The sequence below is a fragment of the Notamacropus eugenii genome, chromosome 6, assembly GCF_028372415.1.
Source record: "Notamacropus eugenii isolate mMacEug1 chromosome 6, mMacEug1.pri_v2, whole genome shotgun sequence".
NCBI lineage: Eukaryota > Metazoa > Chordata > Mammalia > Diprotodontia > Macropodidae > Notamacropus > Notamacropus eugenii.
In genome coordinates, this window is record NC_092877.1 from 367,574,881 (window position 1) to 367,602,461 (window position 27,581).

A 27,581-nucleotide genomic window follows, 5' to 3' on the forward strand; every position below is an offset into this window, starting at 1 on the left:
TCTGCTTGTTGGCAACTTATATTCTAATGGGGGAGACACTTCCAGATAATAACAATACGGGTGATAATAGTTGCCAGTCATATAGTGCTATAAAGTTGGCAAAGCACCATATATATGCATATATGTATATGTGTGTATATGTATGTACATATGTTTAGATGCATGTAGTCCTTTATTCGGTCCTCAGTAGTAGATCTTTGACTTTTAGCTACCCTGAACTGTGTGGGCCTCAGAAGTAGGTGAAATTGTTACCCTCGTGTTATAGATGAAAAACTTAGGCTGAGAGAGGTTAAATTAACTTGTCCAAGGTTAATCAATTGACAAGTATTTGTTAAGTGCCTGCTATGTGCCCGACACTGGTGCTGGGGATACTAACATAAATAATGAAGTAATTCCTTCTCTCAGCAAGCTGCATTTCATAAGGAAAAAGAAGTATATAATAACAAATGTTATTAATAATAATCTATTATTATTGTGACTAGCTTCATGTAGTACTTTGAGATTTATAAAATACTATAATATCACGTAATATAATTATATATAATATATCCTATATAATTGTAAAAATATAAAATACAAATTACATCAACATAACCATATGTGTATGTGAGTATATATATGTACATGTATACATTATTTGATTCTCACACCAACTTTTGGGAGGTAGGTGCTATTATTATCTCCACTTTACAGATTGGGAAACTAAGTCTGAGAGGTTGTGACTTACCCAGTGACACAGCTAGTGAATGTCTGAGAAGTTAGCATTGGAACTCAGGTCTTTCTGACTCTCAGGCAAAGAGGGACTCTACCCATTAAACCCCCCAGCTGCCTCTAGATAAACTATGGACTATAAATTGATAGGAATCTTTTTGGATGAGTCTGCGGTTTGTAGCTCAAAACTTACTATGTTTTCATTGAAAAGTTAAAATTTTAAGCTTAGCCAATAAATTCTCAAAGGTAAGTATTAGCTGTCCAAAAGGATAAATGGAGTTTGGAGGGACCTTCCCTGATAGAATGCAGCCCCTTCATCTTACAGCTGGAGACATGAAGGTCCAGGGGGTGAAATGATTTACTCAAGGCCATACACCTAATAAGTGACCGAGTCAGAGCTTGGATCCAGGAGAGATGTCGAAACAAGGCTTAGCAAAATAGCAACCAAGAGCTATCAATGGAGAGTCAAGGGCTGAAGTACAGAGATCGTGAATGGAACATTTGCTTTCCCATTTCTGAGTCACTCACACCCATGCCTGTTATGTTCTTCTCATCAAATTCTGCACATGTCCTACAAGTACCTCCTGGACCTCTGCCTTTTTTTCTTCTCCATAGCCAAAAGTATCGGGTATCCATCAACCAGGCCCCCACCAGAGTCCTTGATAATGACCCCTAAGCCATATGCAGAGAGAAGGAGACGGTCTACCTTGCTGCCCAGAAAACCGCATGCCATGTTTTTTCTGATTTGCAAAAAAAAAAAAAAAAAGGGAAGATACTCTCAGTGTCTGAGCAGCTATGAGCAATGATGATATTGTGCAGAAGTTCAAGGTGCTAAAAGGCAGAGATTACCAAATAAGAAAAATGACTGTCTCTGAATAAACTAATTTGGACTATATCTGTGGGTTGCTAGATAATCTGATGATTTGGGTTATCCAGTCAAGAGGTCAATTTAAGGAGAAAATAAAATCACTCCAAATGCTGTTACTGACTGAAATAACTGATCGAGTCAAGTCAAAAGAGTAACCCAGTGTGGAGAGAAACTATTGGATTTGTAGTTAGAGGTCTTGGGTTCAAATCTTGATTCTGGGTGACCTTGGGCAAGTGATCTCATTTCTCTGGGTCTTATCTGTAAAATAAGGGACTGGACCAGGCATCCTCTGCAGTTCTACCTCCAGCTCTAAATCTCTGGTACTAAATAGACCAGATGATCAGAGAAATTCCACAAATGACTTCTTTGCTACTTACTCATTGTGTGACCATGGGCAAGTCAAACTAACCCCTTAGCCTGAATTTCTTGTTCCAATTGAATAGAATCTTTAGAATCTATAAAATGGGAATAATCACGACTGTAATCTTTACTTCATGAGGTTGTTGTGAGAATCAAATATGCCCAAAGAAAATCTTAGAACACTACAAATACCAGTTATTACTACTATTATTTTATCCATCTTATCTTTTTCTTTGATAGAATTCAGAGAGAAATGATTTGAAGGTAAATTGTTAAAAACTTTGAGTAAAACAAAGACGTGAATTCCAATTCTGCTTCAGAAACTCACTAGCTAGTCATTTACTGGACAACTTCCTTAGCCTCAATTTTCTCTTTGTAAGATGAGAATAATAGTACCTTACCTCACAGGGACAATGAAATCAAACGGGGATGAAATGAAACAATATAAGTAAACTTCTTTAGGAATCTTAAAGTGCTAGATAAGCATTATCATTTTAATATTATTCTAATATTTGAGAGTCTGTAGAATACTTCATAGGTAGATAAATGACTGCATTTTGCAGTTAAATGGTTAGGATACAGACATCCATAGACTCTTTTATTGCTTTCAGAACCTCTAACTCAGGCTCATGCATAGTCTCCCAAACTGGCCCCTTCCTGCTTCTGATGGTCTTCTAGGCTGGGGTCTTCCTATCTGCAGGGGACTCTTCCTGCCTGTAGGGGACAGAAAGACACCATTCCATCTCGTTCCCTTTGCTTTCTTTTGACCTCTTTTGCCTGTGGGGATAGGAGAGAAATGCAGTTCCATCAGTTCACTGGCACTCCCCGAGCACCGCCAACTTGAGCTGCCTAACATCCTGAGAGGACTCTACCCTGAGGCCAAACCCCTAGTGATATTAATAATCCATGTGAACTCGTTAACAAACTCCCACCCAGTCATGCCCTTCCCATCCCAGTGATTCTGAACCCTCTGTCATTATTCAAACCCCATTTTCTTTCCCTACTGTCTGCTCCCTAATTTCCTGCTCCTTTAACCTACCCCCTCCCATTTCCCACTCTCAAGCTCCCTTTCCCTGTAGTCTTTGAGATTCTCGCTCCATAGATAACAAACTTACTTTCATCTTAAATCTTTTTCTTTCCCACTCCTTTCTACTTCTGGCTTTCACTGAGACGTAGTTCCCTACTGATGGCACAATCTCCCTGACTACCCTTTCTAGTGCCTTTTACACTTTCCCTCATTCCTCTTGATTTACTGATTGAGCTGAAGGAATTGCAATCATCCTTACTCCCTATTGCAACTTCCAAGTTTACCTTGTACTGCATCACTCACTAACCCCTCCTTCTCAAAGTTTCACTCAATTTGTGTCTACCACCAATGAAAATTCTACTAGTTGTTTAACAATCTCTGGAATGTTCTTTCCTCAATGAGATCAGTTCCTGGCTTGCAGTATTTCTCTCCTCCCTCAACTCCTGCCTTCATACCAGGAAACTTTGGCATACATATGGATGATCCCTTCCCCCATCACCAGCCATCATCCAAAAATATACCATTTCCATGTTCATGAAATTTCCTTACCTCAGTTAATCAATCAATTCATTCATCACTGACATTTATCAAACATTTACAAAGTATTGGGCATTTTGCTAATTGATGGGATTCACACACAAAAATGACAAAAGACAGTCTCTGCCCTCCAGAAGGTCACTTTCTAATGAGTCTAAATCTCCTCCCAAACCCTGTTCTTTGTCCTTACAGAGACCTCTAATTCTGTCCTCCCACTTCCAGTCTTTTCCTCAGGACCTCATCCATGCACTGGCTTCACTCTCTTCTCTTTCCCATCTTGACCCCTTGGGGAATGGTTGCACTCCATACTGACTTCTCTTGAATCTTTTGCCGCCTTATCTTATCACCAGTATTGCCCTGCCAAGCTTCAGCTCTGGGATGCACTGACCATCTGCTTCCTTCACTCCAACTCACATGTGACCAGTCGAGTGAAGCTGGAGAAAATCATAAAACCATGTTGGCTGGGGCCAATACAAACCTATGTTCAGTAATCTTACCTAACCGAGCCATTATCCCACTCACCTTTTCTTTCCTCTTCAAGCATCTCATGGCTCCACCTCTCAGCTAAGATTCTTGCTAACAATATTGTATAATCATAGCAAACATTTATGCAATGTTTACTACGTCCCAGGCTCTGTGTTAAGCACTTTACAGCTATTTGATTCTTGCAACAACTCTAGAAGGGAGGTGCTGTTATTATTCCCATTTTACAGATGAAGAAACTGAGGTAAACAGAAGTTAAGTGATTTGCCCAAGGTCACCCAAAAGGTAAGTGTTTGAAGCAGAATTTGAACTTGGGTCTTCCTGACTCCAGGTTCTATTCACCATGCCACTCAGCATCTGGTTATTATTTTCCATGAGGCCTCCCTTAAAATATCTGGAGTTGGTTATGTGTCCTGTAAGTCTTACCTTCTCCAAACTAAATGCACTAAATTCATTTAATGGTTTTCATATAATTTGAATTCAAGGTTCTTTACTATCCCAGTCATTCTTCTTTGAATGTTTTCTATATCTCATCACTATCCTTTCTTTTTTTGTTTCTACAAACATAATTTAAAAGCATATATTTCATGTCTTGAGAATTAAATTAATGGAAACCATGACCCTCAAGCTTTTTGTTTGTCTAAGACTTTGGGGAGACTAATTGGCTCAGCAGTTCAGTGAGGGGCCTCATAAAAACTGGTTTCAGGACTAATCAATAATGAGAATCAATAAGGCAAAGCTCAAAGTGGTTTCTGTCTCTACTGTTTGTGAGAGATGAGGAGAGTTGTAACCAGGGCAGGGTGATTGGAGAAAAAAGGACAAATTTAGAGGTTTCTGGGTATTTCCATTCAGTGACATCCTTATTCTAAGTACTCTGCCTTCTCATTTAGTACCTGAGAAACTTTGAGTCATATTCGGGTATGCTTCCTCTCCAAACCAGTGGCATTCCATGTGAACTTATATCTAGTTGGCCTGGCCACTCACCCCAGATGCAAAAACAGTTATAGCTCTGTGGTGTCCAAGGAAGGTTGTGGACAAAGTCAGTATCACAGGTGGGGGAGGTCCAGTTCAAAACTAAGTTTTCCCTGTGACTTTCTCCAATGTCTTGCCCTGCCCTCCTGCCCCTCTCCCATATCTACTCATCAAGGACCCTGAATGATGTGAGACAGTCCAAGTTCCCCAGAATGTGTCTACACCTCGCTGTCCTCTCTAGATGCTCCTCTCCTCCAATAGGTCTGTCAGTTCTTTTGGAGGCCATTAGATTTCCCATTTTGCTCCACAGCCCTGATAGTTACACCACAACTCCCACAATAGAAAATGCAGAGCAGTGACAAGGGCCTGGGTTGTGGTGGGCACTGTTCGTGGCCTCGTTGACATTGTGGCATGTTAGTTGACAGTTTTCTTCTAATGCTAAGTTTGTGCCACACAAATAGAAAGGGGGACTATTGCTTCTAATGCAGAGACAGGATACCTTAAAAGGGAAGAAGGAAAAACACTTGTGAAAATGCAGCTGAGCACTGCAGATACCCCAGATAAAAACGTGACATCAAAAATATACAATAAGCAACTCTAACTGTTAAAAAGTTACAGTAGTTAACTCCTGGTTCGTAATGGATTCATGGTCAATTCAAGTCAATCAACGTTTATGAATTGACTGTGATGTGCTAGGTCTGGGGATATAAGAAAGGCTAAAACAGCCCCTGTCCTCAGGGACCTCACAGTCTAATGGGGAAGCCCACAGACAAGCAATAAATGGCAGATAATAGCAGAAGGAAGGCATTAGAATTAAGGTGCCTCTATCTGAGACTTGAAGTAATCTGGAGGTCACAGGGCAAAGATGAGAAGGAAGAGAAATAGAGGCTTGGCCCATTGTCTGAAAATGCATGGTTTGAGAGAGCATGTTATGTGAGGAACTGTGAGGAAGCCAGAGTCACTGGACCCCACAGTCCTTGGAGGAGAGTAAGACATTTTCCAGACTTTCGCAGTCTAGAAAAGTAGGAAGCAGTCAGGTTTTGAAAAGCATTAAAGACCAAACACAACATTTTCTATTTAATCCTTAAGGTTATGGGGAGCCACTGGAATTTATTGATTTAAGGGTGGGGAAAAGTTGTAGGACAATCAGATTGCAAGAGCAGCAAATCAAAGGTAGTGGGGGAGACTTGAGGCAGAGTGACCAACCAGCAGTTGTGGAATCTGCACCAGGGAGGTGACAGTGTCAGGGGAGGGAAGGGGACATATTCAAGAGTTGTTGTGAAGGTAAAATCAACAGGTCTTAGCAACAGGTTAAACAATAGGGGTGAGGTAATATCCTCTACAGTAACAGGAAAATACAGAAGGAAGTAGTGTTTGGGGGAAAATATAATGAGTTTGGGTAAAAGATGTTGAGTTTAAGAGGTCTAGACATGCAATTTGAGATATCTAGTAGGCAAATAGCGATGTGAGCCTAGAGGTAGGAGATAGAGACTGGGGTTGGAGAAATGGATCTGAGAATCATCTGAATAGATTTGATAATTGAATCCATGGGAACCTATCAACAGAAATATTGCAGAGGAAGAAGAGATGTTGGGGACAGGGTTACACCCAGGGTTAGCGGGTGCAACCTGGATAAAAATCCAGCAAAGGAGGCAGAGCAAGAGTAGTGAGATGGCAAATAGGAGAATCAAGAAGAGGGTAGGGTCACCAAACAGAGACGCAGAGAGACAAAGAAAAAAGGAGAGAGAGGATCAAGGAGAAAAGGATGATCAACAGTGACAAAGACCATGGAAAAGTCAAGAAGGATGTGGATCAAGAAAAAGTCAGTGAACTTGGCAATGCAGAGATCATTGGGAACTCCAGAGAGCAGAGTTTCAGTTGAAAGAAGTGTGTGTGTGTAAGGGGGGTGGTGGGGTGTCAGACCTCAGAGAATTAAGAAACTGGAGGCAAAGGAAGGAGAGGCAGAGATGGTAGAGAGTTCAGAGAGTTTAGCTTTTGCAGAATATAATTAAAAGCAACTGAATTCAGTGCTGTTGAGGTTGTGAAAAACCCAGCACACTCGTTCAGATCTGGTGGAATTACACACTTGTAGATTCTTTTTGGAGAGCGATGTGGCAACATGTGGTAAAAATGACCCAAACCATCATATCCTTTGAGCCAGGAATTCTATCCTTGGTAGCACATACTGAAATTGCAACCAAAACCCAAAGAAGGGTTCTGGTGCTGGAGTCAAAAGGCCTCGGGTTGTAGCCTGGCTTCTTGACCTCCTCTGACTTTGACAAATCAATACATTTCTCCGAGCATCAGATTCCCTATTGGTAAAAGAGAGGGGTTGGACAAGATGGTCTCTAAAGTTCCTTCTGGTTCTAAGTTTATGATTCTATTTTAACATTGTTCCAATAATGGACTCTTCTGAAAGCCTAGAGGGCAGTGACACATAAGGGCCACCTCTCTGTAAGGAAGATTATTTTAGATCTACAATTCTGAGTTTGTTCATGATTATTCTAAGCCTCTGGTAAGGAAGTTTCCTCACTCCTGGGCAGAGGTCAGGCCTTCTACCTAACCTTATATTTGTAGGTATGTCTAGTTAACCTCTGGCCTCTTTGTGTCTTTGATAAGATTAATTTTCCTGGAAATAATCTGTGTAATAATACAAAATAATATAGTATTTGTGAGCAGGCATTGGGAGGAAAAGCTGAGGAAAGATCTGACGTTTTCTGGCTTGGGCTGCTCCCTCTAGGATGCCTGTAGTGTCAGTCAGTCAGTAATCATTTATCATTTATCACATGCCAGGCACGGTGCTGAGGGCTGGGGATACAGAAAGAGACAAATGATTGTTCCTAACCTCAAGGAACTAATAATGAAATGGAACCAGAGATTCTTCTTCATTTCCCTCCTTTTTCCCCCAGCCTAGTCCTCCCTTTGCCTCTCAAATACCATGTTTGCCCCCATCTCTCCAGATTGGACCCTTGGAATCTCTCCTCCCAGCTCTACTATTGCTTCTTGCTTTCATACAAATCGCTTAGGATATAATGTCTCTCATACAACCGCCTTGATTTCTCTAAGAAGATGCTTGAGCTCTGTTCATACTCAGTTCTACTTATTTGATCTGTTTTTTGATTATGGAATCAAAGCTAAAATGGGGTGATTTTAATCCCTACCTACACTCTTGAGAGCCAAAGTTTTAATAGCAGGATTATCTATAATGACTTCAAGCTATAATCTACTTATCCAACAGCAAGAGAAGAGAAATTCTGAGGCTCACCAGTCAACTCATTTATTTAACAGAGAAGGAATTAGAGAAATGGAATGACTTACCCAAAGTCACATAAATTATAAGCAGCAGAGGGAGACTTTGAACCCTTGCCCTTTAACTTTCAATTTTTCCACTGTCCCAGGTAGCCAAAGGTCTCACTGAATGCTTAGGTATTTTTTTTTTTTTAATACAACTGACATTCTGTTTGGCTACTAGGGAAAATGGAGCATGAATGGCTAAGAACCAGCTCTTTTAAATGGAGATTGCTTGGCTGTTTTATAGGAGCTCTGTTTTATGTACAATACATAAGATCTGATCGGGAGGTGGTCCAGTCACGTAGCGAGAATGAACAATCACAGATGGACAGCTAGGCGGGTGGATTGGAATCCCACAAACTATTCAAAGAATTAGAAAATGGCCCCTAGTGCATTGGCTGGATCCCCTAGGAAGGCTTTAGGGAAGGACATGAAGAACAATCCCAAGGGATGTAAAAGAATGAATGGTTTTTCATATTGCCCTGTTGGAGAGAGGACCCACATGGGGAGATAGCAGGGCTAGGGATAGCTAGCTTCAGTTTACTGGGGACATGCCAAGCTGTTTGGGCTTTGGCTTTTAGCTTGATGATACATTTTCCACTTGTGGGATCAGACAGGATCAGAGAACTCCTCCCTTTACTGTGGGTTAGAAGCTAAATTGTTAATGAAGTGATCTTCTGTGGCATTTTGTAACATGGATTTTGCATGGACCCACATCAAGGAGGGCAGGGGCTCATGTGTACTAGCTTTGCCGAGTGCCTTCAGATGATGGAACTGGAGAGATTAGTGAGGACGGCAGCAGCACAGTGCCTCCACACCCCCCTCGCTGCCTTTGCATAACTTGTGAGCGACTGCTAGTGATCTAGGGTCTGAGCTTCTGAAGCAGCCTTCTGGAAACCCTTCTCAGGCCAGTCTCTCTTGCTGGGCACAGGAAGGAGACAAGTTAGCTGTTTTCTACACTAGTGGCTCCCTGTAGTGCTCATGCAGAAAGAAAATTGAATGAAAGCATTCATAGCAAGAAGGCCTTTTTGCCTGAGGATTTGATGAGTATTATGGTAACCATGCCAGCACAAACGGGGCAAAACCCTTAAGGACAACAGCTGACATTTACAATAGTTACTGTGTAGCTTAAAATGCCTGAACATAGCTACCCAGCAGAGGAAGGACGATGTTAGGGCATTGAGGACTCACCCTGGAGTCAGGAAGACTCCCGTTCAAGTTCTGACTCTGACTCTGTGACCGTGAGCAAATCACAACTTCTGTTTGGGATGACTTTTAGAATTCAGCAACCTACAGAAGAAAAGAGCCTTAGGTCTGGAATCAGGTGCTGGGTTCAAATCTATCTTTGAATGATATAATGAGAAATGTACTAGATTTGAAATGTGAGGGCCCAGGTTCAAGTGTGACCATGGGGAAAATCACAACCCAGTTGGATATCAGCAACGAAAGTGTTCCTCAAATCCTCCGTGTGTCATGACTGTGCCTTTCCATTGACTATCCTCCATGCTGGAATGCTTTCCCTTTTTGCTTGGTTTCCTTCAAGACTCACCTTGAATGCCATCTTATGCAGGAGGTCTTCTTGAAGGCAGGAGCTGTTTTTGCCTGTCTTTATATATTTCCAGTGCTTAGCTCAGTGCCTTAATCATAGTAAGTAATAATAAAAGCTTATTTTCTGATTAAAGTCCCTTTCCCTTTTAAATCTGTACTCTTAATACCTGTCCAGCCTTTAGTTTCCTCATCTGTAAAATTAAGGAGTTGACACACCTCATCAATCCTAAGAACTTACAGAGGGGATACTATCACAAAAGTGGAAATGTCCTATCCTGATGAAATCTTAGATCCAGAACCCCTCCTGCATTCCCTGCTCCAAACAAAAGAACCCAGCCTGGTAAGGTAAGGAGGACAATGTGCTAGGCCTGGCTTCAGGAAGAACCAGTTTCAGCTATTCCATAGTTGTGTGACTGTGGGTAAGTCACTTTACTTTTCTTACCTTCATTTTTTTTATCCCCAAAGTGGGAGGAATAATAATATCTACCTTACAAGGTTATTGTGATGGTTAAATTGGTGGTGGCTGTGGGGAAAGGAAATCAACATTTAAAAAACATTTTGGGGCATTGTGCTAAGCACTTTACAAGCATTTGATCTAATGCTCAAATCAGATACTATTTATTTATTGATTTTTACTTCTCTTAATTTTTGTTTCATTTACATATATTATCTCACTTGCTCATCAGGTCAAATGAGATAATATAAGTAAAGTGTTTTGAAAATCTTGAAGTGTATCTACATGTATATACATAAAAATATATGCTTAAAGTATATATATGATTGCTATTATTGTTGTGTGAAAATTTGGAAAATTGAGGTCTCAAAAGTGAAATGACTTGTCTAAGGTCACACAGGCAGAAATTAGCAGTCAGGATTCCCACCCAGGTCCTCTGGCTCTAGATTTTAGGTTCATTCTGTTACCTGACAGGATTCTAAGGCTGCACATTTTCCAAAAGCTATATGCCTGTTCCAATAGAAGATGAATGTCTCAGTGACCCGAACTGTTTTTCATCCCTACCCCCTAATATGGGGTGTGGCATACATCATTCAGATACTCAGAGGGCTTTGGGATCCCATTTATCTAAGTGCTCCATCCCCAATGCCAATACCTAGCCAGCCCAGACCACTCTTGTCCATGTCCTACAAGTTCACCACAGGGAGAGGGTGCATCCAAAATGCCAGAGAATTGAACTGAAATGTTTTCACAGCTAAGATCATTGAGGTTGTTGCCTTCAACCCAGTAATTCTTTATTCTCAATTCAGTTTAACGGACATTTGTTAAGACACTAGGGGTGTGGGGTAGACAAAACAATTCCTGACCTCAGGAAACTTAGATTCCATAGGAAATAACATGCACACATTGGAGTAAAGTACGTAAAGATAATGCAGTACAAAGTAATTTAGGGTTGGGGAGGGGAGGGGAGAACCCTAACAATAACACAGTGTCTGGCATATGGCAAGTGCTAAGTCAATGCTTGGTGATTGAGTGATTGATTAATTGATTGATTGAACTAGGAGCCGTAGGAAACAAGAGGAACAAGAACTATGGAGACTATTTCAGGAATTAACTATTATTCCCTAAATAAAGCAAATAGCTCATTCCTCCCCTCTCCCCCTCCCCACAGCCTCTGTAAAGGAAAGGAATCCTGATCTGACATGTAGGGAAAAATTCTTGCCCTCTTTAAAACAATTTCAATATAATCAAATCTCTGAATATTATTAATGCAAAAAAAATTCCATAAAAAAGTATCTCTCAGGGTATGGGGAATAAATGATGCAATAGAAAAAGCCATCTGAAGGCTCAAGTCCTAAGTCAAATGCAGGGATGAGTGCCCTTTGTGTTAACATCTATAAAAGTGACATCAATTACTTTAAAAAAATAACCCACAATTCTTTATACATGTGCAGATTTCCCGGAGACTAAACGTCCAGGCTCATGAAACAGACTTGACTGTTTTCACTGTAGTTTTTGCCAAGGATTTTTATGGGCTAAACAGAATCATGAGTCAATCTGAAAGAAGTCAGCTCCACAGCGCCACCTGTGGGAGAGCCGAGTGTCGACGCAACACCAGATATCTGCGGTAAGGGGCATCCTTTGAAACTTGAGCGTTTGTTTACCTGTTTTAACTTCTGAATGGTGTAGACATAAGAGATTAATTACTATTTCATATGCTTAATGACAATATACTCTAGATAGGGTACCACTGATTCAGTGTCCGTAGTTAGTGATGGTTCAGTCTATCTAGACTTTTCTGACAAATTGCATGTTTATAGATCATTCTAGGTTTACATGGGACCCCACTGGCTATTGATCTTCTGTCTTGGGGGCATATACATACACATACACACATTTACACACAAACATATATATATATATATATAATATGCATTATATAACCATATTATTCAAATACATATTGTATCAATAGTATTTAAAAGTGTGACTAGATTTATCCCTCCATTAGGACCTTTTTCTAAATATTCTCTCTTAAGTAATCTGATTTTTTTGCAATATGTCTAGAATGGTATGTAACATCACAGTAGTATGTATAATATATAATAATACAACATAACATAACGATGTGATATATCTTGACAACAGACCCATCTAGAGACCCAGGGAAGAGGAAACAGCATTTGGTCCTGAAATCAGGAAGATTTGGGTTTAAGTCCTTCCTTAGAAACATGTTAGCTCAAGTCTCTTACTTAGCTACTCAGTGTCTGCAAGCAACTAAGATTACAAATTACAGATGAGCTGTTGAAGTGGACCTAGATGGAGTTTCCATCTCATTAATTCTCCAAATGGATGAAACCACAAGTCTCATTCAAAATGGAAAGGAAGATCAATGAATTATCTATAAATGACAGACTAAGAGAGTTGTCTGAAGTAACCTGACTGTGGTCATACAGCTAGCACTGAATTCTGAACTTCCTAACACCAAGGCTGGAACTCTGTCTATTGTGTAGATAGATGCTGCCTCATACATACATATGTGTATGCATCCGTTCTTGAATACACAAATGTATCATACATATATAATATTTACACACATATATACACATACATATATTATATATAATATACACATAATATATTATACTTTTAATATATTTATATACACATGGTATGCATATTTATGTAAATATAAGTGCCTATATGCATATACAGTTAAATTATGACCCTAAATCATTAGAAGCAGTTCATAAGTACTTAGGGTCCAGACTGGCCTACTAGGAATATGTGATTTGGAGTCTGAAGATAGTTTAGAGATTATTTTGTCTAATCCTTTCATTTTACAGATAAGAAACTGAGACTCTGAGGGGGAGTAATTAGTTCAAGGTAACAGGTAGTAAAAGCAGAGGCTCCATTTGAACGTAGGTCTTCTGTCTCAGTATCTCACACTCTCACTTTTCCCACTGTCCTTTGTTCTCTCACCCAAGAGCTTCCTCTGAAGACGGCTCCAGCCCTTGATGAGAATGAAGTTGGGTGGCCACACCTGAAGGGGATGATGCACTGGACTGATTTTGGTGAAGTGACTTCAGTCTTGTTGACTGGATTATTCCTCAGGGGTGTAGACAAGATTTGGATTCTGCATGCTAAGAAAATTTCAGCAGAATTCTAAGGATGCCTGTGAATGATGGTGTGGCAAAATCTCTGAAGAATCCAAGTCAATAGGGTGATATTGCCCTCAACAGAGGGCAATAGTTGTTGCAGGTGTGAATAGTAATCATAATTATGCAAATTGATAAAGCTCTGTAAGACTGGGAAAGTGCTTTGCATACATGATCTCATTTGACCTTCACATCAGCCTTACTCCCTTGAGGGAAGTGTGATCTTTGGATGGGGACCTATGAGCTCATCGGTGTTGGGAGTTTCCGGTGAGGAAACTTCTCCTAATATCAATGCACGTTAGCATCTTCTCTGAAATTTTTAATCTTAGACAGTTTCCTAAGACACTGAGAAATGAGGTGAATTGCTCAAGGAAACACAGCCAGAGTGGGTTAGAGATTAGACTTGGACCTAGGTCTTTCTAATCCATGGAAATATTTCTACTTATTGTTATTTTCATCTCCATTTTGCAGATAAGGAAACTAAAGCTCAGAGAGATTAAGTTGTAGCATATAACAAGGGATTGCATGGTGGAAGTGTTGCAAATAATGTCTTTGGAGAGATGTATGGCTAGAAAAAAAATGTGGACCTGCCGTGTAGGGAGAATGGAGGACTGATGGGCAGGCTGAAAAGTCCATTGGTACTCATGAAACATCAAGAGATCTAGAAGAAGGCTTCCAGATGGACACCATTTGTAGGCATAAGACTGGCATGACATAGGCAGGCATGAATTGGTTGCTATCTGCAACACTGGAGGCAGTAATCCTATGGATGAAATCAGAGATCCCTCAGAAAATGAAAGTCTAGCAACTGAATCCAGGTCAAAGAAGAAATAGAGGATTCAGGGAAAAAGCAGATTTTTCCAGCTGCATTTTCCATTTCTTCACGGCTGAGCTTCTAATCCCTTGGGCTTCAGTCTGTGGCTTCAAGCAGGAGCTGTTGGCTTTCTTATAACCACTGAGAAGAGACAGTGCTGGATGACTTATGGGTATGAGCTGAGCTTAAGTACAGAGTTGTGTTGACTGCATGAATTTTAAAAGCAGAGTAGCTTTCATGTAACAAGCTAACATATTACCATAGCTTACACTGAAGTGGGCTGGCAAAGCCACAGGGCTTGAAGGAGCCCAGGATGACATCCAGACATTCAATTTTATGGCCTGAAACCATTCTGTCTGTCTGTCTGTAGAGGGCTATGACCAACCTATTCCCCAGTCCAGTTCTTTATCAATGCCTCAGATTTGGGGGGAGAGGCTTAGGGTTTCTGTAGGGGATATGCCATGGAAGCGTAAGCTCTGGTGGGCCCTAAGTGGTTGAGAAGGAGAGGACTTTATCTGTTGTCCAAGAAGGACAGACCAGTTAAGTGCAGAGAAGTTCATCGTCAGATATTTGGCCACCAGGAAATGATTTTTTTTGACTACAGCAAACGATGAAGACCATTAACTGGGGGGTTGTGATTAATGCAGCTGTTAGGATTTTGGTTCAGCATCTGTGAGTAGAACTGACTGGGTCTTCACTGGGACCGGGATTTAGAGACTCTGGTGATGGGCATTTGTGCTTCCAGTTCTTGCGTTGGGGGTAGGATCAAAAGTAATGCTCTGGTCAGGGAGGTAACAGCTAACATTAAATCATATTTCAAGCACTGGGAGTCAGAGGGTCTGCATTCAAATCCTTTCTCTGACATTGACTGGCTGTGTTACCTTGGGCTGCAACTTTCTTATCAGAATAATGGGGTTGGATTCTGTAAGTAGATTTTGAGGGGTCCATGAGCTTGGATGGGGAATAACCTAACATCTTTCCTTTCACTAACCTCTAACTGAAATTTTAGGAGCAGCTAGGCGGAGCCATAGTGAACAGAGCACTGGGTTTGGAGTCAGGGAGACTCATCATCATGAGTTGAAATCTGGCCTCAGACACTCCCTAGCTGTGTGACCCTGGATGAGTCACTTAACCCTGTTGATCTCAATTTTCTCATCTGTAAAATAAACTGAAGAAGGAAATGGAAAATCACTCCAGTATCTCTGCCAAGAAAATCCCAAATGGGGTCATGAAGAGTCGGACACAACTGAAATGTCTGTACAAACTGAAAATTAGCATTTCCTATAATTATTAAAAAACATTATTCTCAAGAGGGAGGGGGTCTATAGAAAGTACCAGATTGCCTGAGGGGTCTAGAACACATACACAAAAGGTTTTAATTTAATTTTTTTCCAAATATTTCTATTTCTTAGTAAATCTTCCTGAAAGCCAGTTAAATGCAGCTGACTGATAGCTATTTACAATCTTGGGTGGGGCACACTAGTGAGGGCTCTTGAGCTATCTCCTCCTCCAAAATCCACCTCCTCAGCACTACCCCTAGTCCCCTCAGATGGTGGAGAGGTAGTGCCAGATCTTGGGGGATCCATCCTCCCAGTATGACTTAGGGATTGAGAAAGTATTGAAAGCCAATAAACAAAAGCTTCAAATCCAAATAAATCTAGATTGAAGTTTAAATACATTCACATCATATTTTCTTGCCAATGTAACCCAGGCCATGTGCTACAAATGAAATCATGGATCCAATCCCTATTCCTTCTGTGGCTTACTATTTACATAGCACATGCTAATTGTTCTGGAAAGTTTAATTCAGAATTTAAAGACACCCACTTTTTTTCCCTTTCCCACATGTGCTTAATCCAATTATAAAAAAAATCAAGCAAAACACTGAAACTTACCCAAACCTGTCAAATACCATAGGAGTCATTTCTGCAAGGTGTAACTGAAGAATATAAATAAACATATGGGTTCAAATGCCAAGCAATCTGGCAGCTCAAATGAACAATTTCAAGCGATTGAAAATGTAAATAGGTTTAATTAACTGTGCTGTGTTAGGAGAGCTGGGTGAGCCATATAGCTTCATGGGACAGATTCCAAGTTGAGATAACTCTCTCTTTCTGTCCTCATGGAAGTTAAAGTCAACTAGAGGGTATACACACACACATACACACACACACACACACAAACACACACACACAACTACAATGCAAAGTAATACATGGCAAGTGCCTGAGGGAAAGACAAATCAAATTTGCTCAATCCAGAAATTGATCAAAGGTTTTATCAAGTGCCTACTATGTGCCAGGTACCACACTAGGTGCTGGTAATATGTTATTTATGCACAATTACCAAATCAGGGTTATCTTTTCTTTGTTGGAGCATGGTGTAGTGAATAAGATGTTGGGCTCATAGTCATGACAATTTGAGTATTAATCCTGTTTCAGACTCATACCGTCTGTATAGCCCTGGGCAAGTTACCAATCTCCCCTGTGCCTCAGTTTACTCATCTGTAAAGTGATGGAGTTGGCCTGCATGTTCTCTAAGGTCCCTTCTAGCTCTTAATCCATAATGGTATGACCTCCCTTTTGTAGCTGAAAATTAAAATGCTGAGTGCCGGCCAAACTTGCAAAGCATGGCGGTGGCATGGGGTACAGTCACTTCTTAATTTTCCTCAAGAGACAAGAACCAGAGGGGATGTTTCCCAAAGCCTCCCACTAATTCACACTCTTAGCTACCCTTGTGAGACCAGAAGAAGGTTACAAACACCATTGATGTGCATCTTACTAAGGTCTTTATTCTGTCAAAGCCTTTAGGATGTCAGTAATTTGGAAAAACTAGCTCTACGGAATGCCACCCACATCTGCCATTAGACTTGTAATATGAGATTTCGTTCTGAATGGCTTTTCCCCTCCTCACCTAAATCAAGCATTTATGAAAAAGTTAAAGGTCTGGCTGTTGTGGAATCAGACTTTGCTGCTTTTCTTATAAATGGATATTCAGAAAGAAAAAAATAGTTTTTTCTTAAATCACACGAAGAAATAATAGGCTTTTCACTCTTATTTATTTGTTTGTTTGTTTTGTAAAGTCCAAATCAGATTTTTTCTACTGTAATTGAAAGGCAAAACCAGAGGTGATGGGGGCTTTTCCCCAGGCACTGATATCAGGGAGGGTATAGTTCAACTTTTCCTTAAAAGTTCACTGCATTCAATCCAGATGCTCACCCTCCAGGCTACTTTTCTTCCTCCCCAAGAAGTTCTTCCCCTGGTTCTCAGGTTTCTTCTCTAACCCCAAACCCCGGACTCCCACTTCCACTCTGCCACAACTATGGTGTTCATGTGTCAGATCAGTGGTCTCCATGCTTATTGGATCATATACTGACATCAGTACATTTCATTTTGAAGGAAGAAGTTGCTGGGGTGGGGGGGCACGATGGCTCTTGCACAGCCATAGCCAAGGGAGGTGGGGTACCCAAGTCTGATTTAGGGACTGATTTTGAGTTCAGAAAGGGGAACGTAAGGAGCTTACACAGCACTGGGGGCGTACTGGGCTGTAATGGGTGAAAGAAAGGCATGGTTATACTGGAGATAACTTCCATGATTGGCTGCTGTGAGGAGGCTGGAATGTGATGCATTTTCCCATCTTCCAATGGATTGATCACACAACCCTTGGGGGAGCTCATCACATTTTTCTAGGAGAGCCTCACTTTTGAGATCTCTTCCTTGAATAATCTATTTCCTTCTTAGAGAAGAAGACCCTGAAAGTGGAGATGCAGAGCATGGAGTATTTCAACTTTTCCTCATAGATCTGTGTGTCAGAGGTGTGAGAGAAGAAGGTGCTAGAATGCCAACTTACTGCTTTGGGTAAAACAAAATTTAACTATTAGTGCAGCTAAGAAATAAAAGTCCTAGAAATACCCCCTTGGGATAGTTGATTCAGTCTCAATGAACATTTCAATTTAAAATCATTCAGCTTCTAGCTCCTGCCATTTCAGAATTACCAGCTTCTAAAAATTCATTGAATTTCTGAAGATCTAAAAAAACCAAACATACACAGGAAAATATGACGCCAATACACCTACACTTAAATTTCAGTGTTATTTAGATTTGAAAGTCTTATTCATTGCTTTCAATGACAGAAAAAATCTGATTTTTTTTGTTTCAATATGTGTAATTAGAGGGAGGGAAGAATGAATGGAAAGAAAAGACCTTAAAATGTTCTCCCTTTTTGTGTATATGTGAAGGATAACTGAAAAAGGAAGATGGGACCAAGTGATGAAGGCTCTGAAAGTCAAAGAAACTCAACTGTGCTATTCTCACTGACCTAATCAAACAAGTTAAAGATGTATCCTAGAGATACTGTCATTCCTACATCTGAGAGAGAAGGCTGATTTTTCAGTGTAATATTGATGTAGTTACAGTGTGGTGATTCAAAATTAAGAACAGAAGCAATGATCTTTTGGTTCTCTTCCCATCTTCATCTATAACAAGAAAAATGACCCCATGCAAGTCATTTCTTTAGGATTCAACTTTATCTGTAAAATAAGGGGTTTGGAGTAAAATGGTTATTAAACTCTCTTCCAGTTAAAAAATTTTAGATTTGTTCTTAGGTTCCTTCTTTTTAAGTGTCAGGAGTAACCGTTGTAGAATTATAGCATCATAGATATAAACCTGGAAGGAACCTTAAAGGATGTCTGACATGCCATTTTTTAAAAGTACAGATGAGGAAACTAAGTCCTCAAAAAGTAAAATTACTTTCCCAAAGTCCTTGAGGCAACACTAGAGCTGGAATTTGAATCCAGGTCCACAGAGCCAGCATTATGCCACTATTGAAGTGTTTGCAGGCAGAACTCTCTTCCCTCTCCTACTCTAAGGTCATTAGTGACTGTAAAATTGACTGAAACACAGATCAGATGAGTGGGAACCTAGATCTAGTCTGTGAGGGGCTAGAAACTAGATTTTCAATCCAGCTGAGAGCTTTATTTCCAAGCTTACCATTCTAAATAGGTAGTCAGTAGCACAATTATGGTTCTTTTTTGTCCTCTGAAACTACTTTGCATTTTGTGTATTTATTTTCTATTGCCTGTGTACTGTTGTTTCCCTAAGCCACTAGAGAGCAAGACCTGAGGCATATTTGTCTTTGTGCATCCAGAACTGCCTCGTATGTATTTGGTATTTAATAAATGTTTATTGAATAAATGATGGGATGCGTGGGATAATATTTCGGAAACAAATTAAATGAGTTGCCATAACTAAGTAGAAAAACTATCATTGAATTGTCCTTTTTAAAGAAAAAAATCAAACATTAACCTAATAGTCCAGTTCATATATTTGAATCCCTATAAATCTTCCAAATCGATGTGGTTTTCAGTAATAGCTGCGATTATAGGGATATTTTCCTGAATAACTTACTTTATTTTTTTTCCTTCTAGGATTTTATTTTCATTTCAAACAAATGATGAAAATGTTGGTTAAAGGATTTGCCAGTGGTCTTGATAATGATAATAGCAAGCAATTACATAACACTTTAAGGGTTGTAAAGTTCTGGTCTTTAGTTATTTTGTAGATAAATATATTGGATGTGTTTAGTTAGTTGGTTGCTCAACAAGCATGTATTAAGCACCTTCTGTGTGCCAGCACTGGAGATACAACAGAAAATGCAAATGTTGGTTCACTGCTCTTGAACTCATAGAGTAGATTTGTAGGACTGCGTTTCCGGAGAGCTGGCTTTTGGAGGTACTCTTGTTACAAAAAGTGAAAAAAGAAATGACTTCCTTTCCTAAACTCCCCGCAAGTATCTCTGTTAAAATCCATACTGCTCACTTTCCTCTGGATTCACTTTCCAATTTTGCCTTTTCTTGTGTAAAAGATGAACTTGCTGTATTTCTTTCTGCAAATTGATCTGTGCTGCAGAGAGCCATACTGTCTGAAGCAAGGGCCCAGAAGCAGAAAAGATGACAGGATCAGCTAAGAACAAACAGAATTTTCTGTCCCTTTTGAGTTAATGCTTCTTAAAATAAATAAATAAATAAAGCAACCGCACTGTGGTGGTCAACCAGCCTACACTAAGGAAAACAATTTTGTTTGCCCTGGGAATCTCCTTGGTTGTTAGAGCTGGCTACAGTTGAATTCGGAAAGATGAATGTGGCATGAAGGGTGTTTAACGCTAATCAGTTGCATGTGTGTGAGTATTTCAGCCACACGGGCGTTGGGGCTAAGCAAACAAGAGACAGGGGCTGCCCTTCTCCAGAGAAAATGCTCTGTGTCTGACATCAAGAAGGCAGCACGGCTGATCAGGCCACCTTCTAACAATGGTCATTTGCATTTTCTAGCCCAGGGCTTGTGTCTTTTTTGACTGGGACAGTCACCTATGGGTGTCAAAAGCTGATCTGAAACAGAGATGAGAGAGACAGAGGAAAGAAAGAGTGACAGAGAATTCAGGGAGTCTGATAAAAGGGGAGTAAAAGCAGCAAAGTCTTAAAAAAAAAAAGGAGAGCTGACATTTATCTAAAAATGAAGGTTTGCAATGCACTTTACACATGTTGTCTCAGTTGATCCTCACAACAACCTGTAGGATAGATGCTGTTATTACTGCCATTTGAGAGATGAGGAAATTGAATTTGGGAATAGTTGATTAGCTTGGCCTTGATCACATTGCTAGAGAGGGTCTGAAGCAAGATTTGAATCCGGGTCTTCCCAGCTCCACCACAGCCACCATTTCATGCCATCTGTCCATAATTATCTGCATGTAATAAGTCATAGTGCATAGTTTGACATTCAAGGCAGTAAACTCCAGTGGGCCCCAGGCATTAGCTTGGATCATTGGCAGCGCTTCAGGATTTCATTGCATTTAGGTGAGCTTTGGCTCAGGTGTGGGTTGGCCTAGGAATCAGGGGTGGGAAACCTGTGGCTTGAAGGCCACATGTGGTCCTCTAGTTCCTCAAGTGTGGCCCTTTGACTGAATCCAAACACCACAGAATAAATCGCCTTAGTAAAGGATTTGTTTTGTAAAACTTGAACCCAGTCAAAAGGTTGCACCTGAGGACCTAGAAGGTCACATGTGGCCTCAAGGCCACAGGTTCCCCATCCCTCTGAGTGGTCTCTGAGACATCTTCTACCTCTAAGATTCTGTGATTCTTTTCCACGTATTTCCACCTCATGCCATGTATTAAAAGAAAGTCATGCTGATTTGGGCAATGCCGTTGACGATACATCTCTACGCTTGTTTATACATCTTTACTCTTATAAGCAAGAGGTTGGTCATGTGCAGCCATGGTCAGTGACACCCCTTCCTGAGGGAAGAGCATGTTTCAACAAGCAATTGAAGTAATTTACTTTACTTTAATTTAATTAATCAAGTAATTTAAAATTCAATTCAACACAAGATGGTTTAGTGCCCGCTATATGAAAGGTACTGTGCTCTGGGCTACAGATCCAAAGATTAAAAATGAAAATAATTTAATCTGTGCCTTCATGGAGCTTACACTTCACTGTATATAATACAGGATGCAGCATGTACAAATAGGTGATTCTGGGGAGCAAGAGAGAAATCCAGGTGAACACTCTAGGAAACTCCAACAAGAGAATATTTACTTTTATTTTAAGGTTCAAGAAGGCTTCCTGGAGGAGAGAGTCCCTAAGTTCCACCTTGAAGGAAGTGAAGAATTCTGAAGGACTGAGATGAGAGGAAGTGACTTCCAGACTTGGCCACCAAGGCAGAGAGGGCACGTCCAGGTCAGGTTGTGAGTAAGTAGATTCTATTTATTTAGAACATGGAGTGGTTGATGGAAAGTAATAGGAAATAAGACTGAAAAGGAAGATTGGGTAGATTTGGATTAGTTTGTGTAAGGCCCCCAGATGGAAGGCTGAAGAATTTGTACTTTGTTCCATGGACAACAGAGAGATAGATGTCAAAGGTTGTGGGATCATAGCTTAGAGTTAGGAGGGACCTTAGATTGTCTGTTATGTTTCAGACTAAAGCTGACTAAAGCTATGTCAGACATGCTTACTTTTCAGCAAGTGGAAGAGAATGAAGATCTATTATATATTAACAGTCTGTGGCTCATCATCAAACAATGGGCTCCCACATATTAAGTTCAATCTTTTCTTTTTCAAAATTTTTAATTAAATTTTTGAATTCCAAATTCTATCCTTTCCTCCCTCTCCTTTCTCCCTGAGATGTTAAGCAATCAAATATAGGTTACACATGTGTAATTACGTAAAACATTTGCATATTAATCATTTTGTACAAGAAGACTCAAACAAAAGAAAAAAAATGAAAGAAAAGTGAAAAATAACATGCTGCAGTCTGTATTCCTTCAATATCCGTTCTTTCTCTGGAGGCAGATAGTATGCTTCATCATTAGTCCTTTGTGATGGTCTTGAATCATTTTATTGTTGAGAATAGCTAAGTCATTCGCTGTTCTTCATTGACTAATACTTCCCCCTGATTTTGTTCACTTTATGCATCAGTTCATGCAAGACTTCCCAGGTTTTTCTGAAATCATCTTGCTTATCATTTCTTAAAGTACAACAATATTCCATTAAATCATATATCGCAGCTTGTTTATTCATTCCCAACTGATCAGCATCCCTTTGATTTCCAATTCTTAGCCACCAAAAAAAAAAAAAGAGCTGCTATAAATATTTTTGTACAAATAGGTCCCTTAGTCTCTTTTTTAGAAGTCTTTCAGTTGTAGACTTAGCAGTGGCATTGCTGAATCAAAGGGTATGCACAGCTTTATAGCCCTTTGGGGATATTTCCAAATTGCTCTTCAGAATGGCTGGGTCAGTTCACAACTCCACCAACAATGTATTAATGTTCCAGTTTTTCCACATCCCCTCCAATATCTAATATTTTTTTGCATGTGATATTAGCCAGTCTGATAGGTGTGAGGTGGTACCTTAGAGTTGTTTTAATTTGCATTTTTCTGATCAATAGTGATTTAGAGCATTTTTATATGACCATAGCTTTCATTTCTTTGTCTGAAAACTGCCTGTTGATATCCTTTGACCATTTATCAACTAGAGAATGACTAGTATTTTGTAAATTTCACTCAGTTCTCTATATATTTGAGAAGTGAGACCTTTATCAAAGATATTTGGTGCAAAAAATTCCCCCAGTTTTCTTCTTTCCTTATAATTTTGGTTTCATTGGTTTTATTTGTGCAAAACCTTTTTAATTTTATATAACCAAAATGATCTATTTTACATTTTGTAATGCTCTCTATTTCTTCTGTGATCCTAAATTTTTTCATTATCCACAAATTTGACAAATAAACTACTCCACGCTCTCTTAATTTGTTTATGTCATCACCCTTTATGTATAAATTATGTACTTATGACCTAATCTTGGTATACAGTATGAGATTTTGATCTATAACTAATTTCTATCACACTATTTTCCAGTTTTTCCGGCCATTTTTTCAAATAATGAGTTTTTGTTACAAAAGCTTGGATCTTTGGATTTATCATATATTAGATTTCTGTGGTCATTTACTATAATGTAATTTGTACCTAATCTATTTTGCTGATACACCACTCTATTTCTTAGCCAGTGCCAGATTGTTTTAATAATTACCACTTTATAATATGGTTTGAGATCTGGTATGGCTAGACCACTTTTTTTTTTTGTATTTTTTTAATTGATTCCCTTGATATCCTTGAGCTTTCCAGATAAATATAGTCATTATTTTTTTTAAATAATTTTTAATAGTTTTATTGGTATAACACTGAAAAACTAGGTTAATTTAGATAAAATTGTCATTTTTATTATATTGTCTCAGCTTATCCATGAGCAATTAATATTTCCCCAATTGCATATTTCCCACTTTATTTGTGTGAAAAGTGTTTGATAGTTGTGCTCATATCGTTTTTGGGTCTGTCTTGGCAAGTAGACTTCCAGGCATTTATAATGTCTGCAGGTATTTTAAATGGGATTTCTCTTTCTACCTCTTGCTACTGGACTTTTTGGTAATATATAGAAATGCTAATGATTTATGTGGGTTTATTTTCTGTTCTGTACCTTTCTAAAGTTAATAATTTAAGGTAGTTTTTTAGTTGATTCTTTAGGATTTTGTAAGTATAGCATCATTTCATCTACAAAGAATGATAATTTTGTTTCCTCATTGTGTGTTCTAATTCCTTTCTTTTTCTTCTCTTATTGCTATAGCTAACATTTCTAGTACAATTTTAAATAATAAGGGTGATAAGGGGCATCCTTATTTCACTCCTGATTGTATTGGGAAGGTTTGTAGCTTATTCTCATGATCGATAATGTTTCCTGATGGTTTTAGATAAATATTACTTATCATTTTAAGGTAAACTCCATTTATTCCTGTGCTCTCTTGTGTTTTTAAAAGGAATGGGTGTTGTATTTTGTCAAAGACTTTTTTGGCATCTATTGAGATAGTCATATGATTTCTGTTGTTTTTGTTATTGACATGGTCAATTAGCTGATAATTTTTCTAATAATAAACTACCCCTGCATTCCTGGTATAAATCCCAGCTGGTCATAGTGTATGATCCTTGGGATATATTGCCATAATCGCTTTACTAGTATTTTATTTATTTATTTTTCGATATTTATTAGAGAAACTAGGCTAAAATTTTCTTTCTCTATTTTTATTCTTCCTGGTTTGGGTATCAGCACCATATTTGTGTCTTAAAATGAATATGGTAGGACTCCTTCAGGCATTTTTTCCCAAATAGTTTATGTGGTATTGGGATTAATTGTTCTTTAAATGTTTGGTAGAATTCACTTGTGAACTCATCTGATCCTGGAGGTTGTTTCTTAAGCAGTTCATTAAAGGATTGTTCAGCTGATTTTTCTAAGATTGGATTATTTATCTTATTTTTCTTTTAATCTGGGTAATTTATATTTTTTGTAGATATTCATCTATTTAATTTAGATTGTCAAATTTATTGGCATATAATTAGGCAAAATAGCTCCTAATGATTGTCTTGATTTCCTCTTCATTTTGATACTAGTAATTTAGTTTTTGTCTTTCCTTTTTAAAATCAAATTAGTCAATGGCTGATTTTATTGTTTTTTTTTCATAAAAATAGCTTCTCATTTTATTGGTTCAAGGATTTTCTTACTTTGTATTTTATTAATCTCTCCTCTGATTTTTCAGGATTTCCAATTTACTTACTTAAGTACTTAATTGGGGATTTTTAATTTGTTCTTTTTCTATTTTTTTTTCAAGTTACATGCCCAATTTATTGATCTCCTTTTCCCCCTATTTTATTGATGTAAGCAATCAGAGATATAAATTTTCCCCTAAGTACCACTTTGGCTGCATCCCATAAATCTGAGTATGTTGTCTCGTTGTCATTTTCTTTAATGAAAATTATCAATTGTTTCTATGATTTATTCTTTGACCTACTTCTTTTTTGGAATTAGATTATTTACTTTCCAAGTAATTTTAATCTCTCTTTCCAATGCCCATTATTGAATGTAATTTTTATTGCATTACGATCTGAAAGGAATGCATCTACACTTTATGTTGTTTTGCATTTATGTCCTGATACATGGTCATTTTTTATTTTGGTGTCTTGTATTGCTGAGAAAAAGGTCTATTTCTTTCTATTCCCATTCAATTTTTTCCAGATACATATCATATCTAACTCTTTCAGAGTTTTATTCACTTCTTCAAGTTTTTTCTTCTTTATTTATTTTTTGTTAAATTTATCTAGATCGGAGAGTGAGAAGTTGAGGTCTCCCACGAGTGTATTTCCTCTTGTAACTCATTCATCTCCTTCAAAAATTGTATGCTATACCATTTGGTGCATATGTTTAGTATTGATATGACTTCATTTTCTAGGATACTTTTCAGCAAGATGTAATTTCCTTCCTTATCTCTTTTAATTAGATTTTTTTTTGCTTTGTCTGAGATCATGATCTCTACTCCTGCTTTCTTTGCTTCAATTAAAGCCTGATAGATTCTGCTCCAGCCCTTTACCTTTACCCTGTGTGTATCTATCTGCTTCAAATACGTTTCTTGTAAACAGTATATTATGTGATTCTGGTTTTTAACGCATTCTGCTATCTGTTTCCATTTTATGGGTGAGTTCATCCCATTCACATTTATAGTTACAATAAATAACATTGTATTTCCCTCCATGTTATTTTTCACTTGTTTGTCTCCTCCTTTCTCTTATACCCCACCCTGTCCCTCCTCACACATGTTTTAGTTCTTATCACTGCCTTCTCCAATATAACCCCCCTTTTATCAGTTTCCCATCACCCTTCTATTATCCCCATCCCTTTATACTTCTTTATAGGCTAGGATAGATTTCTATATCTGAGTGTGGATGTTATTCCCTCTTCAAGCCAATTTTGATGAGAGTAAGGTTTAAGATTTACCCACTATCCTCCCCCATCTTCCCCTTTATTATAATAGCTGTTTCTTGCCTCTTTATGTGAGATAATTCATCCCATTCCATCTCCCACCCCCTTCTTCCATGCAATTTTTTCTCTCCCCTTTATCTATCTCTCTATCTCTCTATTTTTTTGGTATCATCCCATTAAAATCATCTTATATTCATACTGTCTATCTATATTTACTCCTTTTAATTGCTTTTATAATAATAAATCTGTTGAGTTACAAATATTATCTTGCCACATAGAAATATAAACAATTTAACCTTATTGAATTCCTTATATTTTCTCTTTCTTGTTTCTTTTTTTCTTTTTTTTTACCATTTTGTATTTCCCTTGAGTCTCATATTTGGAGGTTAATTTTTTTATTCTGCTTTGATCTTTTAATTAGAAATATTTGAAATTTTTTTATTTTGTTAAATTCTGCCCCCCCCCCAAATATTCAATCTTAATGGGTAGGTGATTCTTAATTGTAATCCTAACTCCTTTGCCCTCCATGTATATCATACTACAAGACCTCCAGTTCTTTAATGTGGAAAATGCCAAATACTGGGTTATATTTACTCTAGTTCCATATTTGAATTGTTCCTTTTTGGCTGCTTGAAATACTTTCTCCTTAATCTGTAAGCTCTGGAATTAGGCTATGATGTTTCTGGAAGTTTTCATTTCAGGATCTTTTTCAGGTCATGATCAGTGGATTCTTTCAGCTTCTATTTTGCCCTCTGCTTCTAATATATCATTGTAGTTTTCTTCGATAATTTCTCAAAAGATGTTGTTCAGGCTTTTTCTTTTCATCATGGCTTTCATGTAGTCCAATAAGTCTTAAATATGTCTTTGAGATATATTTTCTAGGTCAGATGTTTTTCCAATGAAACATCTTACATTTTCCTCTATTTTTTCTTTTTTGATTTAGTTTTATTGTGTCTTGATATATCATAGAGTCATTAGTTTCCACTTTTTCCATTCTAATTACTAAGAAATTA

General features: G+C 38.5%; 1 long non-coding RNA gene across 2 annotated transcripts in view; it reads left to right on the top strand.

Moving 5' to 3' along the window:
* Window positions 1–4,140: 4,140 nt before the first annotated feature.
* The window catches only part of LOC140510204 (uncharacterized), a 32,417-nt gene continuing 8,976 nt past the window's right edge, over window positions 4,141–27,581 (top strand). Inside the window, exons 1-3 of one of the 2 annotated variants that reach the window (XR_011969143.1) lie at window positions 4,141–4,271; window positions 11,706–11,878; window positions 21,822–21,962. This is a non-coding gene — a long non-coding RNA (uncharacterized lncRNA). Of the gene's footprint in view, window positions 4,272–11,705; window positions 11,879–13,238; window positions 19,414–21,821; window positions 21,963–27,581 lie in introns of those variants that run through there. The other variant, XR_011969142.1, reaches the window with a different exon arrangement.